Source organism: Eubalaena glacialis, chromosome 3, assembly GCF_028564815.1.
Source record: "Eubalaena glacialis isolate mEubGla1 chromosome 3, mEubGla1.1.hap2.+ XY, whole genome shotgun sequence".
Taxonomy (NCBI): Eukaryota; Metazoa; Chordata; class Mammalia; order Artiodactyla; family Balaenidae; genus Eubalaena; species Eubalaena glacialis.
The window spans coordinates 40,070,479-40,097,295 of NC_083718.1; positions in this window are offsets into that span (position 1 = coordinate 40,070,479).

Genomic DNA, 26,817 nt, shown 5'->3' on the forward strand with positions numbered 1-26,817 from the left:
CAGAAGGCTTTTCTCCACCACTGACCTCTCTTCCAAAGGCGCCATAGGGAGCAGCTGGGAGGCTCCTATCCCATAGCACAGTTTTGTGTGCATCCCAGTGAAAAAAAGAGACCCAGAATCATCACAATGAAATACTCACGATTAGCATCCCTATAGGACTCTTGCCTTCAAAGCTCCCTTTCCTGGCACACATCCAAGTTCACCAGCATGCTTGCCCACCCCCTCTGGTTTCCTTCATCTCTCATAACCTCAACCTTGTGACCTGAATAGATTTTTTTGCCTTGCCTCACACTGTGGAAGCCATGGAGGCCAGAGTGAGCCCTGTAGAGTACACTAAGACAGGCGATTGTGTTTGTGTGTGTGTGCTTGTGCATGTGTGTGTGTGCATATGCTCCCTGTGATTGAAAAGGATCTGTTGGGTTTAATTGATGCATTCGATTACTGTGATGACTCCCTCCCTGGAGCTTTCCAAATAGCCAGATGTACCAAGTGGACCACCTCCAGGTTTTGCCTTTGGTTCAAACTGTGGGCGGGGGACAGGGAATGGTGAGGATTATGGAGACTGGCACAATGGAAGAAAAACCTAAGCCCTGTTTCTATAGTGTTCAGCCGCCGTCCCTTTCCACCAGGACACCAATTAGACTATCTCTGGTCTATAGAGCCCTGGGGATAAAAGTGAAAAGGCAGACTTGGAGGAAGCCGACTGTGCTGCTGCTTCTGGGGGCCCCCTGCCCCCAGCCATCCCACCCACCCACTGCCTCTTTTCACTGCTAGATGATCAAGAAAAATCAAATGAGAGAGCTAACTTAAAGCTATTGTAAAAGGAGGAGATAATCCTTTCTCTACCCGCTCCCTCTCTTCCTCTCAGCTCATGTTGGGTGTGACTTCCTGGACACAGGTCCGGCAATGGCTTTGTCACTAAAGCTTAGACAAATAAAGTAGGGTCTGAGTCTTGCCTTCTACATAGTTGCAGAAATGTGACATCAGCTCTTTTGGCTGAGACTAGATGTCAACGCCCTAACTTAGCTTCTTTCTTACCCTAAAGCATTAATGCATGGATGGCATAAGAATAGGCAGGACTGTGGATGCAGCGAGGACAGTAAAAAGCCTGATCAACCAGGAAGGCAGGACACTTGGCTTCTAGTCCAAGCGCTGCCTTAAACTGTCTTTCTGACTCAGGCCACAGCTTTCTCACCTTAGGGATTGGATTAGATCCCTAAAATCCCTTCTGGCTCTCAAGTCCTGCCTTGGGATGGAAGTGCCCTTGGAGGGATGAAAAGACGTGTGTCATCTCTGCCCTCGGGTAATACTGGGCTTGGGAAAGGGAAGCGAATGATGACAGAGCTCTGGGCCAGAAGATCACGAAGCCAGTTTCGTCCTAGGTGCTGACAAACTGTGTGACCTTAAAAAGTAATTAACCTTATATGCAACAAATTCTCTTTCAAAGACATAAACCCACCCTCCACAGTTCTTTAAGTTTTCTCTGGAGGAAATCATCAGGTAAATGAAGCGACTAGCTAAGTTTCCTCTTGGCTTTGCTGACACAGAATTGCACCGTCTTAAACAGGGGAGGGGAGAATCTCTTAAGAAACGCCCACTGCAGGTGCTCGTATGTGCTCCATTGTGGGGGCATTTATGCAGAGTGGCGGTTGGTCAATGGCTCTCAAACTGGCTGTATAATAGAATCATGCTTTATTATTTAATTCACATTCTTGGTGATCATTTTTGGAGATTCTGATTCAGTGGGTCTTGGGCAGAACTTGGCAACCTGTACTTATAAAAATGCTGAAAAAACTATATGGATAATTTGGATGCTTATCCAGGGCTAAGAGGCACTGATTTATGCATTCAATTCAATGAATTTTCATTGAGGCTGTGGCTGTATGGAATATAAAAAAAAGGTGTAAGCGCTGGTCTGGTCTTGGCTTTCTAGGAAATCCTAGCAACTTTTGCTACTAAGAGAGGCAGATGTGAATGCAATGAACTGTAATCAGGTAAAACCCTGGCACCAATCAATTAGAATAGAGAAGTGAACCATCAGAATGGAGGCTAGCTGTAAACAGTGTGACCATATTGTTAGGCAGGTGACACTTCTGTCTGTAATCGATGATGAGTTCTCAATTTTTGGTGGTGAGGCCTCAGAGGAGTACTATTGGAGATGAGCCTTGAAGAATGAGGAGGATACAGATATATCTTTATATTTGTTTAGATTAAATTATAGAAGGATAAATCAATGAAGGATAAATTGTAAAAATAACGTGCTTACCTTTAGAAGGAGGAAGGGAATAGAGTGGATGAGACCAGAATAAGACTAGATTTCTTTGAATATCACCATGTTTTACAGATTTGTCTTTGGAACTATGTAAATATTTTTACATAATTTAAAAATGCAACACAAAAGAGCAATTCCTAAAAATTTAGAAAGTAAAATGAAATTTAAAAAAGATAATTTAAATATATACCTAGTTGGAGCATAAGCACACTAAGAAAGTATTTCAAGTAATTTAAAAATACAGGTATATATTTTTTATATGCCCAGAGGAATATGCCCTAAAAATGAAAATAACTACAAAATGAAACAAAACCTTAAGCTATGTTTACCAATCATATTGTTAGTGGTAGTGTTGGTATTGTTATTACAAAGTTGTAATGTAAGTGAAGTTGTATGTTGTATACATACATTGTTTTATGTGTATGTGTTGTGCGTGAGTAATTATGTGAATGTCATTGAGAATAGGGATTTTTATGATGGGACAAAAGAGATACAGATGTGAGGCCAATGAAGCGAAGAAAAACATGTGGTTTTGCATTTGTATTGGAAATATTACAAACTCATGAGCTTTATTATCTTTTAAAAATACATGGTTACTGGCTCTATCTATTGAAAAGACCTAAAAATAATGAAAAATTCAGTAGCACAGAGCAGATTATGTTTTCTAAGTACCATTAGAAAACCAGATTATGTTTTCTAAGTACCATTTTCTCTTAAAAGGAAACAGGATTTCTTGAAGAAATGCCTGATTCCAGATCCAAGGCTGGAAATACACATGATGAGCCTAGAAAATCTTGTCATACCAGAAAGCAAACTAAATATCAAGCTACTGATGTCATGTCAAAAGGACTCGGGAGCCTACTAGAATAGATTCTCACTGACCAGAGATAGGATAGTTTAAGCACCAGAAAGGATAGTAACCACAAAGGATTGGAATTCACAACAAATATATTCACATCTGTGAGTTCATAATGATACCTCTATTGATCATTAGAGGACCTATCTCATTATTTTTCAATTGAAAAGTAAAAGGAAAAAAAATCAAATAACTGTTTTGCTTCTTATATGTAATCTATATTTCAGGGCTGTCAAATAGATGAGAGGAAGTTTCTCTTTAGAAAAATATTATAACTAACAAATAAAGAAGGAATCATAGAATTAGAATGTCATCATTTTGTAGACCCTTATTAGGGTCGCCAGATTTAACAAATAAAAACAGAGAACTCCACTTAAATATAAATTTCATATAAAAAACCAAATAATTGCTTAGTACAAGTATATTTGAGATAAACTTACACTCAAAATTATTGTTTATCTGAAATTCAAATGTAACTGGACATCTGCATTTTTGTAGGCAACCTGACCATGAATTAATAAATCTAGACAATGATCATTGATACTGCTAACATCATCACATAAGAACCAACCAGACATTGTGAACCTCCTGATAGAAATACATACCACAGTCCATGAAGTAGTTTTGTCTAATTATTGAACCTGAATTATTGAAGTAGCCTTGTCAAATTATTAAAGCCTGCAGATCTAATGATCAATGTATAAGAAATACAGAGGGACAGAGGAACATGTTAAATGATAGGTAATCAGCAAAATCAACAACAAATGGCCTAATACGACAAATGGCCTAATCTTATGACTAAACAGTTGCAAGGGGAAAAATAGTAAAAAAGAAGAATTGAAGGAGGAACCTACAAATTAAAAGAGACAAGAGACATATCGACTAATTGTAATGTGTGGACCTTTTTTTCATATCATTTCCAACAGAGAGAGAGCAGACAAGGACTGATATTTGATATTATAGAATGATTTTATATTTTGGGGGAGGAGTGCAATAATGCTATTATGCTTATTAATTTTTTAAGGAGTCCCTCCCCAGTATGTATCTTTTTAAAGCTACATACTGAAATCTTTAAAGATTAACTATGATTTGCTTCAAAATAATTGGGGCTGGGGGTGAAGTGGGTGGAGTGTAGTTGCAGCTAGATGAGTCATTCATTATACTATTTTGATCTATGAGGGCTCGTTATACTGATATTGATGCTTTTGTATACACAGTATATACAATTATTTATAATAAAAAGTGAGGAGGATCTCTGTTGGTTGATCAGTGGAATAGGAATACTCTAGGTGCTTTACTCATATTAGCTCATTTTAATCTCACAAATACCAAATGAGGTCGGTGTTACCATTATCCTTATTTTACAGCTGAGGGACAGAGGCACGGACAGGTCAAGTGAGTTGCCCAAAGTCACTTGACCAGTTAATGGTCAAGTTAATGGCGGGGCCAGGATTTGAACTCAGAGAGTCTAACTCCAGGCAGTCTAAGCCCATGATCTTAAGCAGCAGTTATCTCCTAAACTGGTAAAGTTGGTTCATCTGTCTTGGTATCTGGTTACCACAGGGATGATGTGCCCTGTGCGGTCCTGCACCTTGAGCTATGCTGTTGGCAGAGACTGTCTTGTCATTGCAGGTTCCTATGCTGTGAGGCATTCTAGCATGAGATGGGCCAGCTGACTAAATGGATTTTAAGGTCATGTCTAATTATGAGATTTTATGATTTTAAGTAGTTTTCTCTCCTACTAGAGTGACTGTCCTGAGCAATACTTCATCTCCAGGAGCTATGAAGGCCACTAGGAGAGAAATCAGTAACCCAGGATGAGGCAGCACAGGGCAGGGAATTCACAGAGCCTACAATTCCTCAAGAAGGGCCCTTCTCTCCCTTATCCAACCCCTGCCCTGCAGAAGGCTGTCTGGGAAACCACATACCCTCTGTTTTCCAGGTCAGATGATTGGTTTGAATATTTGCAAAATGTTTTCTTCAGCTTCTGGGTATAAACCTGGTTCCCTTCATGAAGACCCACTCCACTCTTCAAGGAGATAGACAGTGCCTGCAGATGCCCTGCTTTCCAACACTGCAGTTCCTCCAAGTTGAACTAAACCTTTCCCAAACTGTAATCTTGCCAGGAGCTCGAATTCGAATACCTCCCCTTGAAGGATACAACTACATTTCTCTGTATCCTAGACCTTCCCTTTCTTTGAAATACCCCTTGCTCTTTTGCCTTACAAACTTCTTTGAGTAGAAGGATTTGGGGGTCACATCCAGAGGAGCTGATCAAGTGGCTTCAAAGGGCTCTGAAGCTTTGCAGGTACACTGGCTTTATCAGCTATAGGAAGTAGAGATGAGTTCATGTGCAAGGCTGCTTTTTTTTTTTTTTTTTCAGATTGGGGACAATCTCATAGATTGGCTGACACATATGTATTATTTTTCCTAACTCAGAACTATCTTTGGAGCATGCCAAGAGTCAATTTCAACTCTCTGTTTGGAGAAGATGGAGGTTTCAAAGGAAAGTTTTCCTTGGCAAAATGTATGTCTTGGCTGGAACAGTCCGATGATGAAAATACCCAAGACCAAAGGCGAGGCAGGGCTGCTTCCAATTACTGGAGTTGAGTTCTTTGGGAAGAGGCCTCGTGACATGATTTGGATTGGGAGCAGACAGTGTTTCAATTGGCAAGCCAGGGGAAAAAGAAAGAGATCATTTCTCTGCTATTTGGTGGACTTTCCCAATTATGGAAAGGTAATTTAAGTCTTTGGTGATTTTGGAAGTCTTTCCACTGGAAAATTCCCATTGATTTTTGGTATTTGACTTATTCTGGAGCATTGAGAGTGGTCTGGAGGGAGCAGAGTCTAAGTTTTCCGGGGGCTTGAGAGGAATTCTCAGGCAAATGGCACTGGAAGAAGGGTTGCCTGGGATTTGCCCAGATGGCTCCAAAGCAGGCTCTGGCTTTTCATGTGACTTGAGCTCATTACCAACCAAAGAAGAGAAACCTGGGCTGCTGGCAAAGAGCAAGTCAGAAATCTCTTCAAGGTTGAAAACCCAAAGAAGTTTAAGTAAAGTCAATAGAAAAGGAACTCAGAGGTGGAGAAGGTGGGGGAAGAACAGTATTTCTCCCTTTTTGAGCTGGAAGCTGGGACAGGAGGGACAGCTCTTCGGAGTTGCTGTCTGGGCATTTTACAGGTTGACAACCCTGCTCACGCTGAGTCTGGACATTTAGATAAGGACCCGAGCTTAGGATTCCTGCCCCAAGTTCCCGCTTTGCTTTTCCTGGGGCACCTTTTAAAATAACCACTTAGAGTTGAGCCCATGAAAAGTTAGTGACCTCCACCCCAACCACCATATAAGTAATAGGTGCTTGCTACCCTGCTCTCTATTTTCTGCTCACCTGCCTGTGACCTGTGACCTGGAATGCAGGGATGAAGGACTGCCTTTGCCTAGGCTCATTTTGTGCCCCCCTCCCCATTTCTGGGATCTGTAAGTAACAAATTTTGTCGCTTTACTTCCTTTGTGTGGGTTTATTGAAATTGCACCTTCAATCAAAAGGACCACGGAGTTCTCACTGCCCTAAAGTGGGAGCTCTGATGCTGAGGGAGCTACTTGATGACCACATATAGGTGCCTCCTCCTTCAGCAGGTCATATCTGCATATTTCCAATTTTATTTTATTTTATTTTATATTTTATTTTATTTTACTTTATTATTGAGGTGACATTGATTTATAATATTATATAAGTTTCATGTGTACAACATTATATTTTAGCTTCTGTATACCCTACAGTGTACTCATCACCGAAAGTTTAGTTTCCATCCATCAACTCAGAATTGACCCCCTTTTTCCATTTCACACTCCCTCCGCCCCACCTTTTCTCTCTAGTAACCACTAATGTGTTCTCTGTGTCTCTGTGTTTTTGTTCTGTTTTATTTGTTTGTTTATTTATTTGTTTACTATTCCAAATATGAGTGAAATCATATGGTATTTGTCCTTGTCTATCTGACTTACTCACTTAGAATAATACCCTCCAGTTTCCTCCGCATTGTCACAAATGGCCAGATTTCATCTTTTTTCATGGCTGAGTAGTATTCCATTGTATATATAGATGACATCTTTATCCATTCATCCATCGATGGGCATTTAGGCTATTTCTATACCTTGGCTATTGTAAATAATGCTGTGATCAACATAGGGGTACATACTTTTTTTGAATTAATGTTTTCATATTCTTCCGATAAACACCCAGAAGTGGAATTGCTGGATCATATGGTTGTCCTATTCTTAATTCTTTGAGGAAACTTCATACTGTTTTCCATAGTGGGTGCACCAATTTACATCCCCACCAACAATGCATGAGGGTTCCCTTTCTCCGCATTCTTGCCAACACTTGCTATTTGCTGTCTTTTTGATCATAGCCATTCTAATGGTTGTGAAGTGATATAGCGTTGTAGTTTTGATTGGCATTTCCCCAAAGATTCATGATGTTGAACATTTTTTCATGTGCCTGTCGGCCATTTGTATGTCTTCTTTGGAAAAGTGTCTATTCAGAGCCTCTGCCCAGTCTTTAATTGGATTGTTTGTTTTTTTGTTGTTGATTTTCATATTCTTAGTTTAATACACCAGCTCCAGCTTCTGAACACACAAGCCCATGAAATTATTTTGCTTTGCTGGTGATCCTCAGTCGCTGATAAGGGAGCTGATGTGCTCTGTCTAGACAACTCATGTCATGAAAGCCAAAGGGGGCAGGCCTTGCCCTTTGATCCTTGATACCACACTGTGCTCCCTTCTGAACTTCACACTTGTTGAGATATTTGAATGGAGAGGAGAAGAGAAAACTTGGGCTAAAATAAGTAGTTCCCATTTTTAAAGTTTTATTTCTTCTTTTAATCGGTAAACAGCTGCATGTGGCTGAACAGCTGCGCATGGTCTCCCACCCGGGCCCCCATCTCCTTCAAAAGCCACGGACCTCCCACACTGGTCTAGACCTGTGGATCTTCTAATTACCATCTGTCTGACCCTGGACAGGCCTCAGCCATCTCAGCTATTGAAAAGGATGCAATACTTTTGTGCTTTGGGGCTCCCTTCCCAGGGGGTGAAAGTATACTGAATGAACACATGGATGGTCACCTTTAATAAAATCTAAGATATACCTTTGGTAAACAGTACATATTAGGAGCACAATTTCCCTTGCCCTCTTGCAAATGGATAATGTCCAGATGAGCTGTCTGACCATTTTCTCATGGGCCATGAATGGCTTAATTATCAGTGGGATTACAGTTCCCAGTTCTGCCCTTGGCACGATGGCTACTTAATCAACGTTCCCAAGAGAGATCTCATCCCAGCCTCTGCCCTCTAGATGAGAAAATAGAAGGGGCCTTCTGTCTGCCTCTCTCTAGAGAACAGACTTCCTTGCAGTGGGAGGGGTGGGAGGGCAGAGGATCACCACCGATGCAGAGTTGCTGGAACCCGTCTTACCATGACTGCTCCACCCACCACACTCCCTCCCTTGCCTACCTTCCCCGCACCCACCTCAGGCTTTCTGCAGCAGGAGGGGGAGAGTGTCTGCGAGGGATCAAACACTAGCAGGGTTGAGCAACTTCAAATTTAATTTCCTGAAAGGACACAAGAAACAGCAGCGTTGTGGTGACAAAACACTTCTCCTGAGAAAGATCCTGAGGGTGATGGTCCTTTTGATACAGATGGGAGAGTGATAGGGCAGCAGGTCAGGCTCCTCTCAGCTCCTGTGAAGAGCCCAGCCATCCTGACAGCTCCGTCCCTTCCTGCCTCCTCATCTTCCTTCATCCCAGACAAGGGCTCAGAAGCCAAAAGTATTTTCCATGCCCTTTGACCTTCTCCTTACTCTTCTTCTCTAGGATCCAACCATCTGAAATCTTTGAACATGCTTGACTGGGACATGCCCACTCCCACTTTGGAAGCTTAGCCAGGTTGATTTCCACATTTGGAATGTCCCTGTCATTCCATTTTGCCAAAGCGTGCCCTTCCCCTGTTCTAAAATCTCTCTCTGTTTCATTTCCTCCTGGAGCTCAGATCACTCTTTCATATCTGCATCTGCATTAGGGCTCAATTTGTTATGACATCACAAAAAATCAGAACCCAGGGTGTCCTTGGAGATTACCCAACATACTCCTTTGGGGAAACTGAGGCCCAGAGAGGGGAAGGAACTTGTACAATCATGCGATAGGGGACTGGTAGAGCCCTACTTACAACTCAGGGTTTGCATCTCCTGGTCCAGGACTCTTTCTTCTGTGTGAACTCGTCTTGCTTCTCCTTTTCATGCATTTGACCCATCTTCCCTATCCATCTCTAAGCTTTCTGAGGGCAGTGCCCTCTCTTTCTTCTTTTCCAGGCTTCCCAGTGTCTACCACAATCAATACCTCACACTCTGGACACATTATATGTTTTTAGAAGTTATCTACATTATTTCATTCCATCCTCATAAAGATACTCTCCAACAGCAGCAGAGATAGAATGGATTCCCTTTAATAGATGATGAAACTTGGATGCAGAGAATTCAATGGCTTGTTCAAGGACACCTAGGTACAACAGCTCATGTGGGATAGCAGAAGACCCTGGCACAAAATAACAGTGCAGGCAGTGAAATGGATTGTTACCTAATAAGACCTGTGGCCAAAGGGAACTCTAATGCTCAGAGAAGATGATAGGGTTCTCATGGATCAGTGCACTCTCTGAGATTTCCCTGTGGTTCTCCACTCACTGGATGCCTGATTCTATTGTACTATGCTTTAAATATGGCAATACTCAGAGGCATGGCTGGGTCAGGAACAGGGAGGAGGCTTGCCATTAGCACTGATTATGTAACAAACTCTAGCTCTTCCCTCCCAACATCCCCACTCTCACACCATGTGTTTGCCTTGTGCAGATTTCCCGAGGGTTCCTAAGGGAATGCTGTGATCCCAGACAGTGGGGCTCTTCTCCCCTCCCCGCTCCAACCCCATTTGCCCTGGGGGAAAGGTAGTCACATCATTTGCATTTATCACTGAGAACATACCGCCTTGTCTGTAGCTTTTAGTCTGACTGAATTGCTTTTCTGCTTCATGAGACACACAGTGCGGCAGCCCAGCGCTCCCCTCTCCTCCTCACTTCACCAGCGTCGGGCCGTAACCCCCATTGCTCTCCCTCGCATTTATCATATTGATCGTATAAGAAATAGATCATAAGCAGAATGAAATTACCGAATGCAATGATCTTGGGCATCCTATGGACCAGATCAATCTTGGGGCAGCCAGGAAAAAAGTCCCTTGCTGTGATGTTTTCCAAAGTTGATTTTCATTGCAAATAGAAATCTCCATCAACTGAGGCACCCTGGAGGGGAAAGTTTGCTGTCCTGACAAGGGGTGTGCGTGTGTGTATGTGTGGTTGAGACAATGAGAAAGAGAGAAAAAGAGAGAGAAACAGAGAAAATAGAAGTTTGATAAGCCTCATAAGGCTTGTTCATTAGGAAGGAGATTTCCTTAGCTAGAACTCATTTAAGATGGATGTTTGAGGCTCTGATTGTAACAATATCCATCTTCTCTTGCCTCCTCCAAACTGTTCTTGTGTGTACGTTGCAGGGGGAGGTGGGTATGGAGAAAGATAAAACTCTTTCATGTTCAGAAGACCATCAAGGACCCTTTCTAATCTCCCATGAACGCCTGGATTGAGAGCCGCCTGTCTTTGTCACCCTGGCCCTAGTCTGTGAAATTGCAGTGTCAGTGGGGGACTGGAGTTTTAGCAGCACAGTTTATATAAGACAGTGAGGGGTTTGTTTATAAACTGCTCCTTGAAAACATAAGCTTGAAGCTTCCCCTCCACCCCCTCCCCCTGACCTGAGACTCCAGACATGACCTCTGCCATAATAACTTTCTCCCCGTCTGGAGACAAGGTTGGTGAGTTCAGCTGAGACTGGAAACCCTAGTGAACAAGGTCCCTGGCAGCCTGCCACCAACTCAGACTGAAGCAGAAACCTACAGTGGGAATGTGGTCCAAGGTCCCGGTCACCCCCTTCCCACTGTGAAATCCATCCCCAGACACTGAGACTCAGGGCTATTGGCTTTGGCAACATTCGTCATGCCCATAAACTCATTGAAATTGAAGAAACCAGAGGAGAGAAGGAGAGCAGGGCATAGAAGGGGGTGAGGAGGGAGCGAGGGAGGAGGGCGTGCAGAGAACAGCAGGGAAGAGGAGCTGCCCCAAGCTCTCCTGTGAGCTTAACGGCAGAGACGCCATGGATGCCAAGCAGCTGAGTTCAGGCAGAAGCCAAGTCTCAGCCGTGAGTAGATCCCCCTCCCAACCCCCAAGCCATCGCCCTCTGTTCCCTGTCTCTGCTCAAGCTTCTACACTCATGGAAATATCTCTGGAAACCTTCCCAAGGGGCAAAAGGCCAAGAAAAACCACGTGTGCTCTCTCTCTCTCTCTCTCTCTCTCTCTCACACACACACACACACACACACACACACACTTCTATCAGTGAGACGATGAAAAAGAAAACCACCAGGACTATGGGGAAATACACCAGCCACTCAGAACATGCTGAAGCCGGAGGAGACCCAGGCTGGGTTGAAGAACGCAATCACTGGACAGAGCCAGACTCCCGCTAGCACCACCTTCCCCATCCTGGGTGCTACTTCCTGCCCTGGGAATAGCCCCTGGACTTTCATAGCTTCCTAGAGTTACAATGCTTCTAAGAATCCATCAGGGCTAGCTCAATACTTTTTTTCCCTGATGGAAGACCGAGTCTCCTGATCTTGAAGACCCTGGAAATGGTGAAAGCTGCGTTTCACAGCCCTCATCAGCAGGGAAGTCCCCTCATTAGCTTATATTGTAGCCTTAGCCATTTCCTCGTCTCTTCCAGGATTGGGCATCACCTTGCAGCACCAGCACATCAGAACCCTGCAAGTACTTGATGAGGGGAGACTGCCGGGCTGCACTCTGGCACCTCTGGACAAAACAACTTCTACTTCCCTAACCTCCTCCCCAGCCTGTCAATTTCAAAAACTGTCTTTCCTTCCCAGAGGTCCTATACTATTCTTCTGGCTCCTTTCTTGAGATATTTTTCCATGGCCAGTGACGACCTTGCTTGTCTGTTACCTAAGCCTGTCTCATTCACTCACTTGCCTTCCTCTCCCTCCTAGAGGAAATTTATACTAATTTTAAGTTAGTCAAAGTGAGGGCATGATAGAGAGGATGGCAGAGAAGGAGACCACACCGTTTTCGGTCAGTAATGCAAGACCTTGCATCCAGTAATGCATGTTGAAAGTTTCCAAGACCTTGGCTTTTTGAAAGCTGGCTTGGGTTAGAAGAGGATATTAACATGGGTAAGAACCATAATATGAATTTAGGAAGGGGCTGTTTACTTTTCAAAAAGAATTTATTCACCATTGCTGATTATTCTGTTGGTTCCCCATCAACGATATCATTCCTGTTGCTACTTGTCCCAAGGCTGGTCAAAAGTTTGGGTTTTTCAGTTGCAGCCCCATCTTGCCTTCTGATATGCATGAAAAAGTGAAGCCTTCTTGGCCAGGGGTGGATTCCTGGATACTTGCTGGCCAACGACATCATGTTACAGAGGGAGAGAAACATCCTATGCAGGGATTTGGAGAACATGTGTCATGTATAAGCAGACAACTGTATGTAGTGTTTGCTGGGTTTGCACCAGCTGAGAAAAGCTACGTGGACTCAGAGATTAAAAGGCATGAAGGGCCAGGGGTGGGGTGGGGTGCAGGAATATTCCCCAATGACTCCACAGGAACCTTTTTTATCAGCTGGGGGTTAATTTGAGACAAAAGGCTGGTACTGTGAGCATGGATTTTCCGCCCTGTCCTGGGCCTGATTGATCCATTCCCTTGATGAAATACGCACAGTTTATTTTACCAACTCTAATTATGTGAAGAATGAGTGTCAGATTTCTTTATCCTTCTGCTGGCCCTGAATCCAGGCCAACCTCACAAGCCTTACATGCAGTGAGGCTAATGGAGCTTTTATTCCAATGAGTTGAGAGCCAACCCACCTTCGTAGAGAGAAGAATACTTTTTTAAAAAAAAAAGGAGAAAGAAATACTTAATGTTTGTCCGGTAGATGAAAAATTTCACAAGATAAATTAACGTGTTTTCTGGCTGAATGGAGAAACTGGGGCAGGATGGTAGAGATAATTTTCCTAGGACTCAAAATGATTTACCTTATCTCTGTGTTCTTTAGACAAGAGGTTCCATTTATTTAGTCATTTATTTTATTAATTTTCTGAAGATATCTCTCCCTGCAGCCACCACAAACACAAAGCCACAGCACTTGACACAGGAATCCTTAATTGCTCAAAAATAACTCCGTGGTACGTAACATACAATTACATGAAGATCTGAAGAGAAAGCCTTGGCAGTCTTTTTACAAACATTCGGATAATGGTTGGGGCATGCAAAAGGGAAACTATGCAAATCTGGATTGGGGAGGAGACCGGATCCCACCTGCCATTCATCCAGTCATTGATTCTTTCCTTTAACACCTGTGCCTGGCACCAGGCCACGGGCTGCAGAGACAGCAGTACTCAGATGGAGATGGTCTCTATCCTCACAAAAATGCAATCTAATGGGAGACATAGACACATAAACAAGTGAGTATCATTCTCTGTGATAAATGCTATGCCATCAAAACTCTCTCTACCACCTACATACCCCAATGGGCTTTGAGGAGACCTAGAGAGACCATCCAGTTCAATAGTTCTCCAAAGGGGTAATTCTGCTCCCCACCAGACATTTGACGTCTGAAGATATTTTTCGTTGTCATACTGGGGGAGGGGTATTGCTGGTATGTAATGGATTGAGGCTAGGGATGCTGCTAAACATCCCACCATGCACAGAAAAACTCCCTATGGCAAAGAATCATCCAGCTCAAAATGTCAAGAGGCCCACCATTGACAAACTCTGCCCTAGTCTGTCCTCTTGCCTTAAGACTGTCCTGTGCTGTCTTTCCACACTGGAAACCATGCTGCTTCTGTCACACCTCTCTGTTTTATGTGGCTGGCCTCTGCACAGGCACTGCTATACCAGCCTGAGAGAGGGAATTTCCCTCTGCTCTGCTGTCATAACTAGAGATAAAACTATATTTTAAAAGTAGCATCAAGGAGTAAATTTATTTATGTGAGGTGGTAAAAAAAGCTTTAGGAGAGCATCGCAACCTCAGAGTGAGGTAGATGAAAAAATACAATCCTGCCTGGATGCTTCCCATGCCTTTTTTGTGGGACTTTCTACCACACACCCGGAACTCCTCACTTGTAGAGTTGTTGGCAGTAGAAATAATTTGGGATGAGGTTGAGTCCTTAAATAGTTTCCCTTTTGCATGCCCCAACCATTATCTGAATGTTTGTGAAAAGACTGCCAAGGCTTTCTCTTCAGATCTTCATGTAACTGTATGTTACGTACCACGGAGTTATTTTTGAGCAATTAAGGCTCCCCATGCCAGGTTTTCTCATCATCTACCAAAGGCATAAAGAGGGGGCCTTATGTCTGGCTTTCCTGGGGAAGCAGATGGCACTCTGAGTACTGGCAGGAGACAGGTGTGATATTTCAGGGGCTGGAGGGCTTGTCTGGCGTCCTATGCAAATCTGGCTCCATTTTGCATCCCTCCCAGGAACTACAACCAAATGGAGTCTGCTCTTACATCCATGTGTGTGTTTCTGTGTGTGTTTGTGTGTGTGTGTGTGTGTGTGTGAGAGAGAGAGAGAGAGAGAGAAAGAGAGAGAGAGAGAGAGCGCACGCGAGAGAGGGGTTGACTGTGAAGAAAGTGTATCTATATGTGTATTGGGGTAATCGAGACCAACTATGCATTTTGTAGATGAGAACAAAATAATTCTTAGGTAGCAAGGAAAGCTGTTACTTTATCCTGATCTAAACTGCACAAAAAAAGATGGATAAATCCCTCAGGGTAATGTCTCTGGGAGGACAGTATGTAATTCTCCCTTTAACTTGATCAGCTTCTGAGTCTGCCCCCAAGTGCTGCACTGGCCAGAGTTTCCTTACTTCCTAACACACAGAGATGAAGGCTCCCTTATTTGCAGGATGCTGAGACCTCTGAGTGACTAGTTTAGCTCTGAGAGTCACAAAGAGCCTTGGCTGAGCAGTGCTGATGAATTCTTACATGTAGATCATAGGTTAACCAGAGTTGTAATTAGTGATTTGTGTTAATTGGCTTATCCTGGATTATATGTACTGTATTCCTCTTTAGTGAGGGCACTGTGTGAAGGTGACCACATGCCAAAGCTTTTTCAGGAACAGCCCCAATTTTAAATGTTTTCTTTTTTTCTTATATTTTCCAAAGTACACTCATACTTGTCAAACCATATGTCCAATTTTTATATTAAAAATATGTTCCCTGTAACTATCTGATTACCTATTTTGCCATGGAAACATTCTCTAGTCCCTGATAACCCAGAAACCAGAAAAAAATTTTACTTCTACAGACTTCACAGTTTCGGCTCCAACTCCACCCAAGCCCACTAATCCAGAGATGTCAGGATGCAGGAGAACTTGAATGTAATTAGCGAAGTAACATCAACTTACATTTCCTCTTTTGAAAGAGCAAGATTGGCCACACCACTATTCATTCTTCCCTCTAATGATTAGGGTTTACTTGCTTTCACTTGAATGCCCTTCCATGGCAAGGGTGGCTTACTCATGGCCACTAATTAACACATGTTACCATTTGGGCTGGACAAGGGAATATGTGTGGCTCAGTGGTAACCCATCCCAGTGGTTTGGCCAATACCATACATTTGTAATGAAAATGACTGCATGTCACTGAGTAGCAACGCATTCTCCTTGGGGAGCTTTCAGGGAAGATGGAGAATACGTGTTATGAACAAAAGGAGTACCATATTTGCTGGGCTTGAGTCATCTGGAGACCTGAAAGCTGTTAGGCAGAAGGCACTGCACAGGCAAGCCTGTTGGTCCTCTCACCAGGGGCTGGGATGCCACATCAGTTCTCACCTGTCAGTGTTCAAAGTCTAGTTGAGTACTTGGCACTGAAGGCCCTCAGAGATAACTGCACAGAGACCAAGTTCCAGGTGCTCAGATACAGTGTAGACCACAGAGGCAGCAAAGGCCTTCCTCATCTTTTAATAGAATGAACACTACTTTCCTTGCAGAGTGGTTACTTCCTGGAGTGAGGACACAGGTCTCAGGAAAGACAGCAGAGAGCTGATCAGATCAATTGACTCCTCAGACACCTTCAATGGTACACGCTGCCGGCACCATCCAATTGAAAGTCCTTGGCTCTGGCAATTTATAGCCCCACATGCTCTGATCCCCAAAACCTCTGGCAACACTGCTTCCCACTATCCTCACTTATCTGCACCCTGTGCAAAGCAGTGTGGAAGTATTCTCCATTCCCTGATAGGTCCCAAGAGCCACTATTCCCATGGAACACTGCCCCAAATCACAATTTCTTATTGAAGTTCGTGTATTTAGATTTGATACCAAGACTGAGAACAGGGACTGGCACTGGGGATCAAGTTTGAAAGTAAATATTAAAGAGTGTAAGATGGTGCTGGTAAGAAAAAATAAGGTGTTACTGGGTGGAATCATCTGGGCGCTGTTCTAAGCATTCAATATTCAGGCTCTCATTTTATATCTTAAGTTTTCACAGTTACCGAGTGAGTGAGTTAGCATTGCTCCAGGCATGATTTAGTGGACAGGCATCTTCCCCAGTTCCAAAAAAAGGAGGAACCCAAACCCATATACATTTCTTTGGGGCCTCCTGATTGACTTTTACTGCTCTTGGGAGAGCGTACTAGTCCTGTCTGAGTTGTTCCCTGTAGTGGAGGTCATGACAGTGACAGGGGTTCTACATAGAGACCCCTAGGTCTCATCCCCAAAGCAACCCTAATGGCATCCTTCCAAGCCTAGCACAACTCACCTACTGCACCAGGGGTTCTGATCCTCTTCAAGTGGGATTAATTCCTCCCTTCCCTTAATCCTACAGCATTCTATTGCTTGTTACAGCTTCCTTAACTTCTATATGGGTTCATCTGATCTACTAGACTGAGAGCTTTATGTGGAGAGGAGCCATGTTTATTCAGGTTTGTATGCCCTGAACATTGCTCGACACATAGGAGGCCTTAGCACATAAATTAATTGACTTATACAGACAGCTGAGAAAACTCCAGGTCATGTCATTGTGGTAGATATTTGAGCTTGGTCCCAGGAAACGGAACGTGTGTGTGTGTGTGTGTGTGTGTGTGTGTGTTTAGAAGAGAGGCCCCTACTGGAAGAAGGACTGGGAGTGAAGCTTTATGGAGATAAAAACAACTACAGCTGGGCCACTTTTCAGGGAGCTTGGAATTCTTTTGCTTACAGAGAAGACAATTCCAGATAGAAACGTAAGCCTTTTCTTGACTCAGCCATGGCCCTCCTCGTAGGGAACTCAGAGTTTGATCACTCTTAGTACAGAGACTTCTGCGGATCTGCCACATCAGGGTTAGGACTGGGCATGTAGCGGATGCTCCTCCTGGCATCCGCTATCCCTCCTCTGCCCTCTTGAGAGCTTTTCTCCCTTCTATTTCTGTGTTTTTGTCCCTGTCAACTCCATCAGGTCTTCACTCCTCTGAGTTTTCTCAAAGACTCTTGGAGCAGAAATACTGTGGGGCCCCTGAGACTTTAGATCCTAAAGTATCTACATAGTTATATAGATACTCTAATATAGACCACATCTCACCCGTGCGCTGTGCCCGCGCGCCCCGCCACCCTCCCCAGGGTTCAGGTTGCCTCTGCCTGGCGAGCTCCAGAGGGGTGCATGTAGCTGGGAGAGTGCAAGTGGGCCAGAGACGGAGTTTGGATCTGGAATAGAAGGGGATGCTCCCTCTTCTCTTGGGCATAACTGTCATTCATTCAACATCTCAAAGATTACATATCTTTATTGAAAACTTTCATATCAAGTACAGTGTTAAAATCTGGGGCAATAGAGCTGAGTAAGACACTGTCCCTGTACTGGAGGAGCCCCTAGGAGGAGAGCAATACACAACCAAGTAACTGCAAAACAAGAAGTGCAATAGTCAAGGTGTGGATCGAGAGCACAAAGGAGAAAGGGAGAAAGAGCAGAGAAGGTCTGTATGGTCCTGAACCTGAAGTAGGTGCATTGCATGTCCATGAATGGGACGGTATTGATATGCAGTTAGGATGAGGAACAGAGCATTTGCAGCCTGAAAAGTGAAGTATTTATTGACTGGGAGCTAAAGAATGCTGAGGGACTGAGTCAGACAGCAGAGATGAGAGGGCTGTATCCTGGCTGTGGAATCCAGGGCCTGGGTTCAAACTTAACCCTTCCGTGTCCCAGCTGTGAGCCTTGCATACTCCTTTATATTTTAGTTACTACTGCTTCTAGAACATGGGGACAGTAACGCCCACTCTGCAGTGTTCATACGGGAGTAAAATTAAGGTATGCATGTAAATGTACTCTGGAATCTATAAGGTGATATGCACGAGGTAGGTATTATTTTTATATTGTGGGATGCGAGGGTAGAGAATAAAGCTATGAAGTTTAAGACAGGTGGGTCCTGCAGAGTGAGGAATGGTGAATTCCAGTGGGAGGAGTTTGTGATTAATGAGGATGCTGAAGTTTCACAGACGTAAAGAGCCTGCGGAGCACACTACATGTACCCATCAGCCTTGCCTCGATCTGGAGCATTCAGAGTTTACACGCTATAAAGTTGGCAGGGTGGCTGTTGACAGTTTAAGAAATGGCTGCCCAGCTCTGAGATTGAGTAGCTGTTGAAAAGTAAAGTATCATTTGATTTTTGCTGTCAGAAAGAGTTAGACCAGGAGAAATTTTCTGAAAAACACATGTGCAATTTGGGGACAGTTTGTCATCATTGTGGCTTCAGGTTTTTACATGTTTTGCTCTTGTCATATTGATGTACAAATTCAAGGTTAGTCCTGACGTTCAGAACGAAGAGAGGCATAATTGTGAGTCATCCTCTTTTTTAAACTTTTTTCCTGTTGGAACGGAGAGCTTGTTACTATTGATTTAAATGTGTTCAGGTATTATTGACGATAGTAAGTAAAGATACATTCAAGAACATGACTTTATTCTAGGGTCCCAGTTTCCCTAGAAGGGCCTCTCTGAGCCAAGAGGGATGTGTGGGGCAGCTGTTGTCAGGCAGAGGAGCTCAGCATCCAAGCAGAACCAGGTGGCAGGCAGCCCCGGAAAACCAGAGACAGGGAGTGGGAAAAAGAGCCTGAACTGCAAGCAGGTAAAGAAGCAAACTGAGGGGCTATGGGCTCTTTAAATCTATAATGGGAAATGAATCAGGAGGTAAAAAGTGGGAGGATGCACTTTGCTTTTGGTTGCAGAGTGTGAAATGTGCAAAGGAAAATAGATCTAAGGGGACTAAGGATTAAGGCTGTGAGGAATAGAAGAAATATGGGTGTCTGCTCTTCTTTGGAGTTTTGGCATATGTTGGGGTGAACCTAACTGCCTGGGATACAGGTAGGGGTGAGTTTCTGGTTCTAGAGAGTATTTGAAATCCCTCCATTAGAGGTGTATTCCCTTTAGCCAACATTCCTTGAGCATTGATTATGTGGCAGGCATTATCCTAGATATTTTGGGATACATCAGTGATGAAAAAACTCAAAAAACCCTGCTGTCATAGAGTTTGCATTCTAGCAAGGTATGAAGATAAAGGAAAAAGAAACAATAAAAATAATAAGCCAGTAAAGTATGCATTATGTTATAAAATAACAAGTGCTGCGGAAGAAGAAAATATGGTACAGGGTAAAGGGGATTTTGGGAGAGCACAGGCATGGGGAGTAATATAGGAGTGGGTATCCAGTCAAAAAGAATAGCCAGGGCAAGGACCATGAAATGGGAGATTCAGTAAGGAGACCATTTGCTGGAGAGGCATGAATGGGGAACCAAGAGGGCAATCATAAGAAATGAGGTCAGAGAGGCTGGGGGTGGGGGTGGCACATTACAAAGGGGCTTGTAGGACACCGTAATAGGGACTTTGGCTTTGAGGTTAAACATTGACCAGTTTGAGCATCTTTTCTTTTTCATTTTCTTTTTTTTTTTGAGCATCTTTTCTTAAGTGCAGATGCCCCTAGGACAAAAAACAGACCTTGGGTCACTATTAGTTAATTATGAAAACATTTGTCTGATAACATATAGCTTTGTGGATAGGAAGGAACTAGAATATACAGGGCTTCCTGCCTGTGCTAAAATGATGAAGTGGGCACAGATAGGCAACCCTGGAATACCTAAATCCATATTCATCTAGCTCACATGCTAGATGAATATCTCTGGATGAGAATGTGTTGAAGCCCTGTTTAAATTTCTTTTCATTCTTGGTTTGCATATGGCAGGATCCTGATTGATAGAATGTTAGAGTTGTCCTTTTGGGGCTGTTGCCTTCTTTCCTCTCCCTTTCTGGTAGGAAAGCCTCAGGAGGGCTCTGGGAGGAAAGGGGGAGAGAGAGGGAGCATCTGAGGAGGAAACCAGCATCCCAGCCTCTGCCAGTCCCAGGAGTGGAGTGGGGCAGTGACGCTTGTCTCTTCCTTGGCTGGAGATGAGCTTTCTCTCCACAGCAGGAGGGGAGAGACACAGACAAATGAAGACCTTTGGGTCTGCTGTTTGCTTTCAAGGGGTTATGTTTGGTAGACTGTCAGGAAATGATTTCCTCTATAGGTTGGTTCAGAAGGACAGAAAGTGATCTTGGGTTGGGAGACCTGGAAACCTGGAGGAGGGTGGCAGTTGAATTTCCAAATGTTAATGGTGGGACAACTCATTCTTGACCCAAGTCTGAGAAAATATTTTTCTTTTCAAAGAATGTGATGGAAGTCTCTACTTTGCTTATCTGATGTTGTTTTAAGGACAGAAAATGTCAACTACATGTGTGTCTTTAGGAAGTCCTGGGAAATAAAATGAAATACTCTGAGTCAAGGTTAAAGGTTACAAGTCGAGGCCAAGAGTTTTCCTGGGAAATCACCTTGTTCATCTCTCTCTGACCAGGTAGGACTGAACTCCAGGCTGGGGAGTGAGAGCTGAGTGTATGTGTGTGTGTCTGTGTTGTCATGTGTGTGCTGAAGTCATCTACTAAACTTCCACAGGCTCCTTCACTGGGAAGGCTTTCCTATATACAAACAAAATTTCTCTTGGTTATAACTCCTAATAAGCACAGTTTCTATTGAAATAAATACAAAACAATAGCTTCAACCTTCCTTCAGATGGGTTTGGTTTCATTATATTGAGTTGAGAGACACACTGTTATTTGAGACACACCTGACCCCATGTATTTCCTCTGTGACCTATTACAGTGTCCCAAATAGCATTACAAGGAACTCATTTCATTGCTCATTGAAGTCTCAGTAAGAGATAGGCTATTACTCCATGTAATATCAAACAGCGAAAGCTCTCCCAGAGATCTCCATCTCAACGCTAAGACCCAGCTCCACTCAACGACCAGCAAGCAACAGTGTTGGGCACCCTATGCCAAACAACTAGCAAGACAAGAACACGACCCCACCCATTAGCAGAGAGGTTGCCTAAAATCATAATAAGGTCACAGACACCCCAAAACACACCACCAGACGCGGTCCTGCCCACAAGAAAGACAAGATCCAGCCTCATCCGCCAGAACACAGGCACCAGTCCCCTCCACAAGGAAGCCTACACAACCCCCTGAACCAACTTTAGCCACTGGGAGTGGACACCAAAAAAAATGGGAACTACAAACCAGCAGCCTGCAAAAAGGAGACCCCAAACACAGTAAGTTAAGCAACATGAGAAGACAGAGAAACACACAGCGGATGAAGTGCTCCTTCACCAGACCAAACAAATGAAGAGGAAATAGGCAGTCTACCTGAAAAAAAATTCAGAGTAATGATAGTATAGAAGATCCAAAATCTTGGAAATAGAATGGAGAAAATACAAGAAACGTTTAACAAGGACCTAGAAGAACTAAAGAGCAAACAAACAATGATGAACAACACAATAAATGAAATTAAAAATCCTCTAGAAGGGATCAATAGCAGAAAAACTGAGGCAGAAGAATGGATAAGTGACCTGGAAGATAAAATAGTGGAAATAACTACTGCAGAGCAGAAAAAAGAAAAAAGAATGAAAAGAATTGAGGACAGTCTCAGAGACCTCTGGGACAACATTAAATGCCCCAACATTCGAATTATAGGGGTCCCAGAAGAAGAAGAGAAAAAGAAAGGGACTGAGAAAATATTTGAAGAGATTAGAGTTGAAAGCTTCCCTAATATGGGAAAGGAAATCGTCAGTCAAGTCCAGAAAGTGCAGAGATTCCCATACAGGATAAATCCAAGGAGAAACATGCCAAGACACATATTAATCAAACTATCAACAATTAAATACAAAGAAAAAATATTAAAAGCAGCAAGGGAAAAAAAACAAATAACATACATGGGAATCCCCATAAGGTTAACAGCCGAACTTTCAGCAGAAACTCTGCAAGCCAGAAGGGAGTGGCAGGACATAATTAAAGTGATGAAAGGGAAAAACCTGCAACCAAGATTACTCTACCTGGCAAGGATCTCATTCAGATTTGATGGAGAAATTAAAACATTTACAGGCAAGCAAAAGCTAAAAGAATTCAGCACCACCAAACCAGCTTCACAACAAATGCTAAAGGAACTTCTCTAGGCAGGAAACACAAGAGAAGGAAAAGACCTACAATAACAAACCCAAAACAATTAAGAAAATGGTAATAAGAATATACATATCGATAACTACCTTAAATGTAAATGGATTAAATGCTCCAACCAAAAGACATAGACTGGCTGAATGGATACAAAAACAAAACCCATATATATGCTGTCTACAAGAGACCCACTTCAGACCTAGGGACACATACAGACTGAAAGTGAGGGGATGGAAAAAGATATTCCATGCAAATGGAAATCAAAAGAAAGCTGGACTATCAATTCTCATATCAGACAAAATAGACTTTAAAATAAAGACTATTACAGGAGACAAAGAAGGACACTACATAATGATCAAGAGATCAATCCAAGAAGAAGATATAACAATTGTAAATATTTATGCACCCAACATAGGAGCACCTCAATACATAAGGCAAATGCTAACAGCCATGAAAAGGGAAATAGACAGTAACACAATCATAGTAGGGGACTTTAACACCCTACTTTCACCAATGGACAGATCATCCAAAATGAAAATAAATAAGGAAACACAAACTTTAAATGATACATTAAACAAGATGGACTTAATTGAAATTTATAGGACATTCCATCCCAAAACAACAGAATACACTTTCTTCTCAAGTGCTCATGGAACATTCTCCAGGAAAGATCATATCTTGGGTCACAAATCAAGCCTTGGTAAATTTAAGAAAATTGAAGTCGTATCAAGTATCTTTTCCGACCACAACACTATGAGACTAGATATCAATTACAGGAAAAAAATCTGTAAAAAATACAAATACGTGGAGGCTAAACAATACACTACTAAATAACCAAGAGACCACTGAAGAAATAAAAAAGGAAATAAAAACAATACCTAGAAACAAATGACAATGAAAACACGATGACCCAAAACCTATGGGATGCAGCAAAAGCAGTTCTAAGAGGGAAGTTTATAGCAATAAAATCCTACCTCAAGAAACAAGAAACATCTCAAATAAACAACCTAACCTTACACCTAAAGCAATTAGAGAAAGAAGAATAAAAAAATCCCAAAGTTAGTGTAAGGAAAGAAATCATAAAGATCAGATCAGAAATAAATGAAAAAGAAATGAAGGAAATGATAGCAAAGGATCAATAAAACTAAAAGCTGGTTCTTTGAGAAGATAAACAAAATTGATAAACCATTAGCCAAACTCATCAAGAAAAAAAGGGAGAAGACTCAAATCAATAGAATTAGAAATGAAAAAGGAGAAGTAACAACTGATACAGCAGAAATACAAAGGATCATGAGACATTACTACAAACAACTATATGCCAATAAAATGGACAACCTGGAAGAAATGGACAAATTCTTAGAAAAGCACAACCTTCCAAGACTGAACCAGGAAGAAATAGAAAATATAAACAGACCAATCACAAGCACTGAAATTGAAACTGTGATTAAAAATCTTCCAACAAACAAAAGCCCAGGACCAGATGGCTTCACAGGCGAATTCTATCAAACATTTAGAGAAGAGCTAACACCTATCTTTCTCAAACTCTTCCAAAATATAGCAGAGGGAGGAACACTCCCAAACTCATTCTACGAGGCCACCATCACCCTGATACCAAAACCAGACAAAGATGTCACAAGAAAGAAAACTACAGGTCAATATCACTGATGAACATAGATGCAAGAATCCTCAACAAAATACTAGCAAACAGAAACCAACAGCACATTAAAAGGATCATACATCATGATCAAGTGGGGCTTATCCCAGGAATGCAAGGATTCTTCACTATACACAAATCAATCAATGTGATAAACCATATTAACAAATTGAAGGAGAAAAACCATATGATCATCTCAATAGATGCAGAAAAAGCTTTCGACAAAATTCAACACCCATTTTTGATAAAAACCCTCCAGAAAGTAAGCATAGAGGGAACTGACCTCAACTTAATAAAGGCCATATATGACAAACCCACAGCCAACATTGTTCTCAATGGTGAAAAACTGAAACCGTTTCCTCTAAGATGAGGAACAAGACAAGGTTGTCCACTCTCACCACTATTATTCAACATAGTTTTGGAAATTTTAGCCACAGCAATCAGAGAAGAAAAAGAAATAAAAGGAATCCAAATTGGAAAAGAAGAAGTAAAGCTGTAACTGTTTGCAAATGACACGATACTATACATAGAGAATCCTAAATATGCTACCAGAAAACTACTAGAGCTAATCAATGTATTTGGTAAAGTAGCAGGATACAAAATTAATGCACAGAAATCTCTTGCATTCCTATACACTAATGACGAAAAATCTGAAAGAAAAATTGAGGAAACACTCCCATTTACCATTGCAACAAAAAGAATAAAATACCTAGGAATAAACCTCCCTAAGGAGGCAAGAGACCCGTATGCAGAAAAGTATAAGACACTGATGAAAGAAATTAAAGATGATACAAACAGATGGAGAGATATACCATGTTCTGGGATTGGAAGAATCAACACTGTGAAAATGACTATACTACCCAAAGCAACCTACAGATTCAAGGCAATCCCTATCAAACTACCAATGGCATTTTTCACAGAACTAGAACAAAAAATTTCACAATTTGTATGGAAACACAAAAGAGCCTGAATAGCCAAAGCAATCTTGAGAAAGAAAAACGGAGCTGGACGAATCAAGCTCCCTGACTTCAGACTATACTATAAAGCTACAGTAATCAAGACAGTATGGTATTGGCACAAAAACAGAAATATAGATCAATGGAACGGGATAGAAAGCGCAGCGTTAAACCCACGCACATATGGTCACCTTATTTTTGATAAAGGAGGCAAGAATGTACAATGGAGAAAAGTCTCCTCAATAAGTGGTGCTGGGAAAACTGGACAGGTACATGTAAAAGAATGCAATTAGAACACTCCCTAACACCATACACAAAAATAAACTCAAAATGGATTAAATATAAGGCCAGACACTATAAAACTCTTAGAAGAAAACATAGGCAGAACACTCTATGACATAAATCACAGCAAGATCCTTTTTGACCCACCTCCTAGAGAAATGGAAATAAAAACAAAAATAAACTAATGGGACCTCATGAAACTTCAAAGCTTTTGCACAGCAAAGGAAACCATAAACAAGACGGAAAGACAACCCTCAGAATGGGAGAAAATATTTGCAAATGAAGCAACTCACGAAGGATTAATCTCCAAAATTTACAAGCAGCTCATGGGCTCAATATCAAAAAAACAAACAACCCAATCCAAAAATGGGCAGAAGACCTAAATAGACATTTCTCTAAAGCAGATATACAGATTGCCAACAAACACATGAAAGGATACTCAAGATCACTAATCATTAGAGAAATGCAAATCAAAACTACAATGAGGTATCACCTCACACTAGTCAGAATGGCCATCACCAAAAAATCTACAAACAATAAATGCTGGAGAGGGTGTGGAGAAAAGGGAACCCTCTTGCACTGTTGGTGGGAATGTAAATTGATACAACCACTATAGAGAACATCATGGAGGTTCCTTAAAAAACTAAAAATAGAACTACCATACGACCAAGCAATGCCACTACTGGGCATATACCTTGAGAAAACCATAATTCAAAAAGAGTCATGTACCACAATGTTCATTTCAGCTCTACTTACAATAACCAGGACAGGGAAGCAACCTAAGTGTCCATCAACAGATGAATGGATAAAGGAGATGTGGCACATATATACAATGGAATATTACACATCCATAAAAAGAAATGAAACTTAGTTACTTGTAGTGAGGTGGATGGACCTAGAGTCTGTCATACAGAGTGAAGTAAGTCAGAAAGAGGAAAACAAATACTGTATGCTAATACATATATATGGAATCTAAAAAAAAAATGGTTCTGAAGAACCTAAGGGCAGGACAGGAATAAAGACGCAGGCCTAGAGAATGGACTTGAGGATATGGGGAGGGGGAAGAGTAAGCTGGGACAAAGTGAGAGAGTGACATGGACATATATACACTACCAAATGGAAAATAGATAGCTAGTGGGAAGCAG